The sequence below is a fragment of the Protomyctophum parallelum genome (assembly GCF_964188405.1).
Source record: "Protomyctophum parallelum genome assembly, chromosome: 19".
NCBI lineage: Eukaryota > Metazoa > Chordata > Actinopteri > Myctophiformes > Myctophidae > Protomyctophum > Protomyctophum parallelum.
The window spans coordinates 44,456,876-44,470,207 of NC_139717.1; positions in this window are offsets into that span (position 1 = coordinate 44,456,876).

A 13,332-nucleotide genomic window follows, 5' to 3' on the forward strand; every position below is an offset into this window, starting at 1 on the left:
AAACACACATTTCACCAGTTGTCTGAATGTGTTGTCATTGGTTTCACTAGCATCGTTAGCACAACAGTGCTAGCTTTATACAATGTGTTAGTTAGCACAGTCATAGTGTTTGTATGGGTGGATTCCATCAACACACTAATGATGTTGTAATCAAGCTGTCATAATGTTGTTGGCCTTGTTTTGATGTCAAGTAGCTTTAAATGTGTGTGTGTGTGTGTGTGTGTGTGTGTGTGTGTGTGTGTGTGTGTGTGTGTGTGTGTGTGTGTGTGTGTGTGTGTGTGTGTGTATTTGGACTGCTTCTGTTTAAACCAGTGGTTCTCCATCATTCTCTTGTCAAGGACCCCCATTTTAGGTATTTGTCCACAGACCCCCGACCCATATATTATGCCAGGGACCCCCATACACAAATCCATTTTTTTCCTCTCTTTTCCTTGTAATGAAGATTTATTTTGAAATTAGCATATCTACAAGCTCACAACACGTCACATCGCAACACTTTGTGAGTTTGTAGATCTGCTATTTCCAAATAGCCGATGTATTCTGTATTATTCAGACCAATTCGGAGCCCTATCTATGGAAGCATGTTGACGTGCCGAAAATAGATGATCTACAAGCATGACGGCGCTTGTAGATCGGCTATTATTATACTAATTATTATTATTGTGACCGAAGGTCGCGTTTACTAGTCACCCACGTCTTCATATAATGGTATCGCACCTCATGACATCATGGAGACACTTAGAACCATGTGGCTCAAGTTGTGTAGAGACGGCGCCCCTCCGTCATTGTCTATGGGAGGTATTTCAGTGTCAGTGTCTATGGGAGGTATTTCAGTGTCTATGGGAGATATTTCATTGTCTATGGGAGATATTTCAGTGTCTATGGGAGTTATTTCAGTGTCAGTGTCTATGGGAGGTATTTCAGTGTCAGTGTCTATGGGAGATATTTCAGTGTCAGTGTCTATGGGAGATATTTCAGTGTCAGTGTCAATAGGAGATATGTCAGTGTCTATGGGAGGTATTTCAGTGTCAGTGTCTATGGGAGATATTTCAGTGTCTATGGGAGATATTTCAGTGTCTATGGGAGATATTTCAGTGGCAGTGTCTATGGGAGATATTTCAGTGTCAGTGTCTATGGGATATATTTTAGTGGCAGTGTCTATGGGAGATATTTCAGTGGCAGTGTCTATGGGAGGTATTTCAGTGTCATTGTCTATGGGAGGTATTTCAGTGTCTATGGGAGGTATTTCAGTGTCTATGGAAGGTATTTCAGTGTCATTGTCTATGGGAGGTATTTCAGTGTCTATGGGAGGTATTTCAGTGTCTATGGAAGGTATTTCAGTGTCATATCGGTATGTACGGATCTTTGGGTTGTCTTGTCGTGTATTTATGGAATTGCAATTCCGTACGTTCCGTATGTGTACGTATTTCTGTGAGATGGGGTTGGCTGAAAACACTCCAAACAGGGCATTTAAAGAGGAATACAGAAAACTGTGTTTATCCTGCCTGGTCTCACTGATGCAAAGCAAGCCGTTGTGTTTCATCAGCTACATGTTTTGGCACCACAAGATGAAGCATGGAATGGTAGCCTACCAGGCAAGTTATGTAAAAGTTTATAAGCATCCACCAGGCGGGGATAGATATTTTGGGCCGGCCTTACTTCCTTTTCCCTACATGAGTCCATCCTAGAGCGACCTTAGGTATACGATCCTGTGCCATCCTGAACTCTGTGTTTGATCTCCATCACTACGCTGTTGCACTCGGTCATCCGGTGTAGCTCTACGTTAGATATCTTCTCAGGCCAGAAGATTCAGCAGACTTTCCTCAGGCATCGGTTGTGAAAGGCTTCAATCTTCTTCATATCCTGAGTTGTGACTCGCCAACATTCAGATCCATAAGACAGCACTGACTTTCAGTGTTTCCTGCAGGAAAAAGCTTTGACATGGTGCTGGGAGCGGGGGGCTTCTGGCCAATTTAGATTAATTAATTAATTAGATTGATTAATTAATTAGATTAATAAATTAAGATTAATCTGTATTATTGCTCTTGTATTGCTATTGGAGACACTGGGGGGACACTGGGCAGGCACTGGGGAGACACTGGGGAGGCACTGGGGAAGCACTGGGGAGGCACTGGGGAGGCACTGGGGAGGCACTGGGGAGGCACTGAGGAGACACTGGGGAAGCACTGGGGAGACACTAAGGCGGGACACTGGGGAGGCACAAAGGGGGGACACTGGGGAGACACTGGGCAGACACTATGGAGACACTGGGGAGAAAATGCAGCCACTGGGGAGGCTCTGGGGAAGCACTGGGGAGACACTGGGGAAGCACTGGGGATACACTGGTGAGGCACTGGGGAGACACTGGGGAGGCACTGGGGAGACATTGGGGAGACACTGGGGAGGCACTGGGGAGGCACTCAGGGGGACACTGGGGAGACACTGGGGAGACACTGGGGAGGCACTGGGGAGACATTGGGGAGGCACTGGGGAGGCACTCAGGGGTACACTGGGGAGGTACTCGGGGGACGCTGGGGAGGCACTGGGCAGACACTGGGGAGAAACTGCAGCCACTGGGGAGGCACTGGGGAGACACTGGGGAGGTACTGGACATTTCATATCACACACACACACAGCTTGGCATGGCGCGATTTAAGCATGGCGCAGCGCCATGCCAACAACATTGTGCAGGAAACCCTGAGACTTGCCCTCTACAACCAAAATAAAGAAATAAAAACACATATTTAATTTCTTTCATAAATAGATTATCTTTCACTCAATAGGAACTGCTCTTGTCGCAAGTTGATGATGTCATGTGTCCAGCGATTTGGAATATATGGAATGCACGATTGCACGTGCTAATAAAAAGTATTTAAAATGTTGCTTTGATGCTCATATTAACTTTAGGAAGTATTACGTTATTTTTATTAGCACGTTCATTCCATACATTCCATAGGGCTCGACCACACGACATATGACATCATCAACTTGCGACAGGAGCAGTCCCTATTGAGTGAAAGATTGTCTTTTTATGAAAGAAATAACATATTTAAGGGTTTTATATTTTTTTATTTTAGTTGTTGAGGGCACGTATGTTGTTTTAAGGCATATTTGTCTTATTAGCCAGGGTTCCTTTTAAAAGAAGTTGGCAGGATGCAAGCCTGCTACATATTGGAGTGCTGGCCACACCAAAGGAGAAGAAAAATAAACTAGGACTTGTTGATTTTTCATGCCCTTCCTTATGCAAGAGTATAACCACAAGAGGTGAACAAACTTAGGGAACCAATAGTTCTCAGTTTGTCATTGAATTGTACAGTTCAGTGTCCACTTCCGAATTTAATACTTTACACACACTTCTTACTCCCGAAATGGAATCGTGTTTTGTGTCCCTCCCCGCGAGTGAATCCAACAATGTTGCTTGCCAAAATGAGTTGACCTACTGTACAAGCAGCACACCGTGAGAATGTATATCATCTGTTTTTGTGCGAGTGACACTGTTGGATTAATATATAAATTAGCATAATGATTAGCCTGCTGTTTTGAAGTAATGTCTTGTCACTTATATTTGTCCTCTCCATGATAGGTATCGGGCCATCAATTCAAAGTTGTACACAGTTATAATATCATATGCGTGTGTGTGAAGCTGGATGTGTTCTGTGCTGTTGATGTGATACAACACAGAGCATAGAACCTATTTTAGGAGCAACATGTCCCTCGGCTTGTTTTCACTTTGTGAGGCCTCTCTGCAGTCTGTGACATCTGGACATCTTGTTTTCACTTTGTGAGGCCTCTCTGCAGTCTGTGACATCTGGACATCTTTATCAAGGCTGTTCTCACGCGTCCTCTCCTATTAACACATTGAGTACGCCGACTGCCTTCAAAATATAGGCTATAGAATACCGGAGGTGTCTGATCGCTTTTACTTTGAAAGCCATGAACCGGAAACACTTTCCTAAAAAAGTTGACTTTACAAAGTGACCTCAACATCCCCGATCATCTTAATATATTGTTTTACGCTCCAAAAAGCGTTCATATTTTGCGGGAGAGACGGATGAGGAGCAGAAAATAAGCGCCAGCATATCGCTCTATTCATCACCACGGAGAGCGCCCTGGATTAGGAGCTACGAGTCATTCTTTCCGTCTCGCTAACATGGGAGTCAATGACAAGCTAATAGTTGCACTGAGCGTTAGCATACGGCAAGCGAAAAGCGAAATGCCAAAAAAATAAATAGGAAAAATTCTGAATATTAATATCTCGCCCCGCATCGCTGGGATGTCGCTAGGACGTCCTCAGACGTCCTTAGAACTCTACTCTACTCTATCCTATGACGTTCTCAGGCGTCCTACGTGCTGTAAGTGTTAAACTCATCTTTTTGTTTTTCTTCGCCCATCACGCACCCTCCCCTTCCTTACATTACCCTCCTCCCTCTCCTTCTCTCTCTCTCTCTCTCTCTCTCTCTCTCTCTCTCTCTCTCTCTCTCTCTCTCTCTCTCTCTCTCTCTATAACTCTCTTCCCCTCTACTGTACTCAAACTCCCCCTTTCCCCCCATCGGACTCTTTGCTTTGCTTTGTTTCCATGAGTATGGAGAACAGTGTTGTCAAAGAATCCAAATCCAGACGGATCAACATGATCATTGGGTTTGTCAGCGTGATCACATAAACATCTTAACAAAGTATGTATTACTATATAATGGTACAATAACCTGGCGTCTTGGGGCTTTCTGCGAGGAAGGAAGTCTGGTTTTCATTCCCAACTAACTAGTGTAATCCGGTCTAGGCCACAAATTCCCCAACTAATATAAATATGTATGTATCCGGTTGGACACCGCAATGTTTTTGTTCCCCCACGTGAATGCCAAATCAAGTCGCCTAGTCCCGCCAGTCGCTATGAGTTGGAATAAAACATAAACATACCAAACAAAACATACCAAGAAATACATGGAGAAACTTGCATTTGATTTGTACAGTTTCTTTGGTTTATGGGTAGGCCCTACAACTATGACGTCCCTGGTTTCCAAGGGAATTATTTTAGGTAAAAGGGACTATAAACATATCCGCCATTATTCTGGATCCGAAAACTGCCAGAAGAGTTGATATCCCAGTCTAACTATATTTAAGATCCATATTCTTATCTGTATCTCTCCCCCAGCTCTTTAATGTGAAGGATTCAACACAGCACTCGGAAGAGGAGGTGGGAGCCTTCACTAAACTCATCGAGGCCATAGGCTTCACAGGACCCCTCAAATACAACAAATGGGTGAGTGATGGATGGTGGAGTGGGAGAAAGTGAATTATTGGGAGGGAGGCAGGATGCCTGGAGAGGGAGGAAGCGTGGAGCTTAACCCAAGCGGCCATCGGCTGGCTTCACAGGACAATAAAATATGATAGATAGGCGAGGGAGTCAGGGAGGGAGCAACTGAGAGAAGGTGTTATGGAGGGATGAAGGAAGCCGGCATTAAAGAAAATGTACAGAGGAACATGGTTCAAAATGGACCCAGATATGCCGTTAGATGAATTGGGTAATAACCTGCTCGTTTTCCCAGCCCCTTTTTTACATTTGCTACTCCAGGTTAATATTTTGTTATTAAACTGCACTTTCAGAGACATGTTTTCCGTCAATACTTTCTTAGAAATATATATTTAATGACAACAAATGTGCATTGGTTACATATAGAGTTGGCAGATAAGGAACCAGTCCAGTATCATTATGTAGTAGAAATAGGTCAGATAGACAAACGCTATGTACGTAACTAACACCCATTTTATTAAATGTGTGGGACATCTACCTGTTTAGATGGGAAATCAGGTGTGGGTGTAGATCTGGCTTGATACGTGTTGGTGGTCAGGGGTTCCAGATCCCTTGTGGGGCAGTGTCAGGAACACCTCAGTATTTGGACCCGTATGCAGAATAATCCAGGCAACAACGTCTTGCACTCAAGCACTTTTATTTTAACTTAGAAACCCTCCCAGGGCATACATAACATAAAGTCCCACTCTTGGGAAACACAGTGTCATAATAGAGCAACCTAACCAATAACACAGAGTCCCTAATATACCTCCATGCTCATTAACCAAAGTCTCTTCAGCTTAGAAGCGCAGGTGGACACAGTCTCACAATCAGCCAGGGGAAGGGAGGCAACAGAGGGGCAAAGGTAGGGACGGCGGTCCAGGCGTGGTACGTCCTAGGACAGGACGTGACAGGGCAGTTTTGATTATGGTCAGTCGGTCAGGAATGCACCAATCAATCCACCCAAACACACAGTCACACACGTACTAATCTGCTGCATATGCCACCTAAATTAAATGTTCCTCTAGACATATAATTGGATTCACTTGTGTGAACAAAATAGTTGTCCTGGTGTGATCTTTTGTTATTTTAATACCACTGGAGAGTTCCTTTTTAGGTTCACTAATGTTCACTAAACTCTCAATTGTGACTGGGGAAATAGTGGCCATTGTTTGAAACGAATTAGCTTTGATTTATTTGCTTTTCGTGTTATGCTCGTTATAGATACAATAGGTTGAGATTTATCTTCCTTCCGTGTGTGTGTGTGGCACACGTTTAAGATTAATTCCTATAAATAGTGCCCCTCGGGGCACAGGTCTCCACCAGCTCAGGTTGTGGCCTCCTGGAGGCTCTATTATAGGCCAATGTGAAAAGGGTGCCATTTGATCCAAAAATGTGTTTTGCAAAGATCCACCTGTTGGGGGCGCTATAACAGGTCAATGTGAAAAGGGTGGGATATATTCCTCAGCCTTGTAGGAAAGTTCGTGAAAGATTTCACGTAAAATGCATGCTGCGTTCATGATTTGAGGCTTTTTGTTCAAAATGGGCCAATCCTGCAAACTTTGAAAGCCAATGTTGGCCAATTAGGATGGAATATGTAATACTGGACAGATCCGTCTTGAGCACATGACTATATATATAGAAATGGGTCTCATGGTCGCAGGCAACGTATTTCCTGTAGGCAGAGACAACATATCTGCAGTGTAAAGAGTCGGCTCTTCTACTACATTGAATGGGAAAGTGACTGATATTGCTCAAACGTTACTCTTTTACCTGCTTTTTACTAACACTAACTTTACAAAGATGCCCAGAACATCAGGATGAACCTGTGTAGTGTATGGCTGCTCCAACAGTAGTGGCAACATTCAACTTTGGAGAGAAACGGAATGTCAAAAAATACACTGCGGTGACTGAGACCAGAGCCATAGAGTAATGGTTGAGACGAAGCAGTGAAAGGTCCTGAAAGATACATAACGTCAGTCTTAATTTAACCAATACCCAATCTTTCTGTTGTATGAACACAAGACTGCTGTAGTATGAGGTATAAAGTACAGCAGCAAAATTGTAAAAAATGGCAAATAAGTTTAGGGATAAGAGTTAAGGGGAGGTGCAAGATATAGCTCTTGGTGTAGAGGGAAAAAGTAGCAGACCTAGTATAGAGCCCTGGGACGCTGGTCAACTGAGTCTAGGGTCTAAGTGGTTAATATCAAGTGGGGGAAATGGAAATATATTGGTACAATCAACTGAATTTGAACCCACAAAAAGTTATTCTATTGTTTTGACTATGATTGTTATTGACCTATTGTCGTGTTAAAAACCTTGTTGCTCCGACTTATTGTTATATTGTCTTGTTGAAAGCGTTATCGTTCAGACTTGTTTCATTGTCTTGTTGAAAACTTTGTTGTTCATACTTAACGTTTCAGTCTTTACATTACTGTTGTAAAGTCTGATCTTGGTTCTTACAGTGTACTGCTTACACTTCCAAATAGATTGGAGCCTAACCAAAACAATGTGAGCCTTCCCTAGCCTTGCTCTGATGTCCTTTTGTGTTGCATTCTCTTTGCTGATCAGACTTCCCAGGTATGTGAACTCTTCTACACATTCAAGAGTGTGCTCGTTCACAGTGAGTGTGATTCCATACAGTAGCGATCCTGCGAGCAACTCGGGGAGGTTTCAGATTGGATCTTTGAACACTCACACTAGAAGATATTTATGCCACAGATTTGCTAACGATCTACAGTAGGCCCACTCTGAACTCTAGATGTGCAGGTTGGTGCCTTGAATGGTTTCCTCCGCCATTGGTGTATGAATGTATGAATGGGTGAATGTAAAGCACAATCTATGTAAAGCTCTTAGCGGTATATAAATACACCATTTACCGTTTTATAAATGCACCATTTTACCATTTATCAGTCTCTAGTGCAGTTGGTGCAGCCACATGGAGAGAGGACTGACACAGGAGTGGAGGCTGCTTCACTCAGTTTACTCTACGGTATCTTCAGACGCAGCAAGGCCAGTAAGGAGGGAGTTACAATAGTCATGTTTTGACATTCAGTTGTTGTTTTTTTGTCACTGTGTTTTCCACAGACCACAGGGAGAGATTACGTTATCAGGAGATGGACTCACATTCATCCACATCAGAGGATCAGCGACAGATGGACCAGAGACATGGACCGCTTGATGCAAGACTCAACCCTGTAGTAAAGTTGTACAGGATATGTACAGGTATATATGTACTTATGGTTTTTCTCCCCAATGTATTTGTTATGTTGACACTGCTTATTGCATCAAACTGACTCTGGTATCTCTGGTGTATAGCACAGCCCAGTCTTTGAAAAGACAAAAATTAACAATAATTAAATGTAATGCCTTTACAACCTCTGTTCCCTCTTTCACATTCGAGCTTCATTTTCAACCCATGTCACATCAATCAAAGTCATTATTAATGTCCTTATTCACGTCACAAAGTCCTCAGTATTAAAGTATTTATTGTATTCCTTCATTCCAGTCCATTGTGTGGAGTCCAGTCTGCAGGTGAAGATCAGTTCTCCAGCCACGACTGGTTCTATTAAACAGGAACCTGAAGACCACCTTAAAAAGGAACCTGAAGACCACCTTAAACAGGAAGCTGAAGACCACCTTAAACAGGAACCTGAAGACCACCTTAAACAGGAACCTGAAGATCAACTTAAACAGGAACCTGAAGACCACCTTAAACAGGAACCTGAACACCACCTTAAACAGGAACCTGAAGACCACCTTAAACAGGAAGCTGAAGACCACGTTAAACAGGAACCTGAAGACCACCTTAAACAGGAACCTGAATTACACCTTAAACAGGAACCTAAATTCCACCTTAAACAGGAACCTGAAGACCACCTTAAACAGGAACCTGAATTCCACCTTAAACAGGAACCTGAATTCCACCTTAAACAGGAACCTGAAGACCTCCTTAAACAGGAACCTGAAGACCACCTGGATCTCAGTAAGTTTAAAGCACTTCATTTATTTTATTGGTTAAATTGTGTCGGTACTGAGGGTGTAAAGATGAACCGATATGAATTTGTTATCGACTTAAGCATTAAAAAAGCAATCAAAAAGTATTCTGAATGTGACGATGGTTTGGTTGTAAAAGTATTTATGGGTTCAGAGAAGCTTTTCAGTTAATTCTACTTCAATACTATTAACTAACCTGCTGCAGAAGACTCACTGATCTAACATTTACAAGTCATTACTTTCTAAATAATAATGGCTACCTCTCATTCAGCTCGTCTCACATCTTCTATGAGAGCGCTGCAATGTAAACAAACAACGACCACACTATTTACAGCACAGAGCGCAGTCAGCGCACCGTCACATTTCAATGTTGGAACATGTGGACAGAGAGTAATCTGTTAATACTTCTTCCAGCCACTACTCTGCACTGAGGTACAAGATTCAAACCTTTTATAGAGTCTCTTCATATTATTTTTCCTAGACTTTCTGCACGTCCCTGTGTGTAAAGAGGAGTCTCCACCTGAAGAGGAGAGGAGCTCCAGTCTGGTCCAGGAGGAACCACAACCTCCACACATTAAAGAAGAACAGGAGGAGCTACTTCAAAGAGCAGAAGAGGCTGGTGGGTCAACGTTGACATTACTAGCAGTGAAAAGTGAAGATGATGATGATGAAAACAGAGAGACAGAGCCTGTAGCCGGCACCTCAACTGAACACATGAAAAAACAAGCTGATGTAGAGGACTGTGGAACATCACAACCAACTAGTGATGAGCAGCTCCTCTCTTCACACTGTTCTGAATCTGACACTGAAGACAGTGATGACTGGGAGGAGACTAGGGGAGACCAGTCAGCTTTAAACACACTGAAATCTCAAAACACACAACATGTGGGAGGACAGCGCAAACTGTCCCAGGACCTGAAATCAACAAAACAACCTGAATCCATGAGTAGTCATACAGAGAAGAAACCTTTTAGTTGTACAGAGTGTGGCAAAATGTTTAATCACAAGGGACATCTAAAAAGACACATGGTGATTCATACAGGGAAGGAACCCTTTAGCTGTACAGAGTGTGGCACAAAGTTTAATTGCAAGGGTGCTCTAAAATCACACATGAGGATTCATACAGGAGAAAAGCCCTTTTCGTGTACAGTATGTGGTAAAGGCTTTACTCACACAGGTCATCTGAAATCACACATGAGGACTCATACAGGCGAAAAGCCCTTTTCGTGTACAGTATGTGGTAAAGGCTTTACTGTCACAGCGAATCTAAAATCACACATGATGACTCATACAGGCGAAAAGCCCTTTTCGTGTACAGTATGTGGTAAAGGCTTTACCAACGCAGGTCATCTGAAATCACACATGATGACTCATACAGGACAAAAGCCCTTTTCGTGTTCAGTATGTGGTAAAGGCTGTACTCACACAGGTCATCTGAAATCACACATGAGGACTCATACAGGACAAAAGCCCTTTCCGTGTACAGTATGTGGTAAAGGCTTTACTGTAACAGCTACTCTAAAAAGACACATGATGACTCATAGAGGAGAAATGCCCTTTCCGTGTACAGTTTGTGGTAAAGGCTTTACCCAAACAGGTCAACTAAAATCACACATGAGGACTCATACAGGAGAAAAGCCCTTTTCGTGTACAGTATGTGGTAAAGGCTTTAGTCACAAAGCTAATCTAAAAACACACACGATGACTCATACAGGCGAAAAGCCCTTTTCGTGTACATTATGTGGTAAAGGCTTTAGTCAAGAAGCTAATCTAAAAACACACATGATGACTCATACAGGCGAAAAGCCCTTTTCGTGTACAGTATGTGGTAAAGGCTTTAGTCAAGAAGCTAATCTAAAAACACACATGATGACTCATACAGGCGGAAAGCCCTTTTCGTGTTCAGTATGTGGTAAAGGCTGTACTCACACAGGTCATCTGAAATCACACATGAGGAGTCATACAGGGAAGAAAAGTTTCAACTGTACAGAAAAGCCCTTTCCGTGTACAGTATGTGGTAAAGGCTTTACTGTAACAGCTACTCTAAAAAGACACATGATGACTCATAGAGGAGAAAAGCCCTTTTTGTGTACAGTATGTGGTAAAGGCTTTACTCGCACAGATCTTCTGAAATCACACATGAGGACTCATACAGGAGAAAAGCCCTTTTCGTGTACAATATGTGGTAAAGGCTTTACTCAAACAGCTAATCTAAAATCACACATGATGACTCATACAGGCGAAAAGCCCTTTTCGTGTACAATATGTGGTAAAGGCTTTACTCAAACAGCTAATCTAAAAACACACATGATGACTCATACAGGAGAGAAGCCTTGACAATGAAGGGATTTTACGCCATAATGTGCCGTTTACGTCACATTGTCTCTTTATTGTTAATGGTGTTTAATGTTCGTGTTTACACCTTTTGTTTTACATCACCATTACATCACCTTATCAAGTCGAGGTAGACTTTAACTGAGGGGCAGCAATCTGCATTCAAAGATTTTGCTCAAACCTTTGTCATTGGTCGATTTGCCTGTCTACTTCCTGAATGCTTAGTCATTTTGACCGGGGTTTATTTTTCGACCAATGACAAAGCTTCTAGGAACATCTTTGAATGCAGATTGTGGCCCCTAGATGTGTCACAGAGACTAAAAGCCTTTTACTCATTGCTGGCTGTCTGAATACCAACAAATAACTAAAAAAGGTCATTACATTTTGACATATTGTTGCTTATAGCAGCTTTAAGTACGCCTACATGTACTCAATAATATTTTCATGTTTCAATACTTTTCATCATTGTACATTTTATACCACTGCAAGTATTTGAAAACTTTATTTCATTGTTGTAATTACCGCTGTTTATGTTTGTTCTGTAACTTGACCTACGTCTGATTATTAGTTGTATTTTTTTTCTTGTTCACTTGTTCATCTAGTGAGGAGTACAATGTCATATTATTTGTGATTACCATTATACTGACACCTGTGGTTGCTAATCTGCATAACCACTAGAGGGCGATGCAAGCCAATTGCATCTCAGTGATGTCACAGACCAGCGGTGAATAAACAATGCATGTTGCAAACAACAGAATGCTCACACTCTTATTGTTTTTGTAAAGTAAATGGATGTACTAGCCCTTTAACCCATTTTGGGTCTATCTACATATATCTACAAGCTCATAGCGCTGCACTCGAGCTTGTAGATCTGTTATTATCATAAGGACTAAGGGCCGATTCATACTCCTATTTTACAGCTGTTTCGGCCCTGTAGTGCCGAAATGATTTTGGCTCGTCAGAAATTTTCAGTAGCACCGAAGAGCCGACTTTAGGACGGCTCTTCTTCCTAAACATTCCTGTTCACACATTAAATGAGTGAAGCTTATGTAAAACATATTTATGAATATTACTGTTTCTAATGAGAGACAATACATTGTTGTTAAATGTTTGTATGTTTTATAATTATGTTCCTATAAGAAAAAGTCCTTCTGCACACCTACAAAGGACGGGTAACTGGAACTGAGGTTGCATTCACACCAGAGAGCTTTGCTGCGATTAAAACGAATCCTGCTGAGCATTTTCAGAAAGTGCACTTCGTTTGGCAGGTGTGAAGGCTCATTCGAATTATAATGCGTATCAAACAACCGCATTTTACTCCGAGCAAAAACGGGGGTTTCGCTTCGCTTCCAATCGCACTTGATTACGATTCGGTGCAGGTGTGAATGCAATCCGCAGTAAATAAAGGAAATTAAGCAAACAATGTGGCGGGTGAGGAGCTGAACACAGTTGGAGACGGAGAAGGCATATTTTACGCAGCGCAAAGATGTCCCTGGATAGACGTGGTCGAATGAGGAGACTGAAGCCCTGATCGAAATGAGGACGAGTACATTCATCAATTGCTTAAGAAAACACATTAAAACACTGCAGTGTAGCCTATTATAGCCTACAGAATATTCTGTCTGTCTGTGCGTGCCGTAAACATGGAGTGCTGTGCTGTCACTGTGTGGGGACTGGGGAGTTATATCAGTGCTCTTTGATCTTCATCAGGTGAT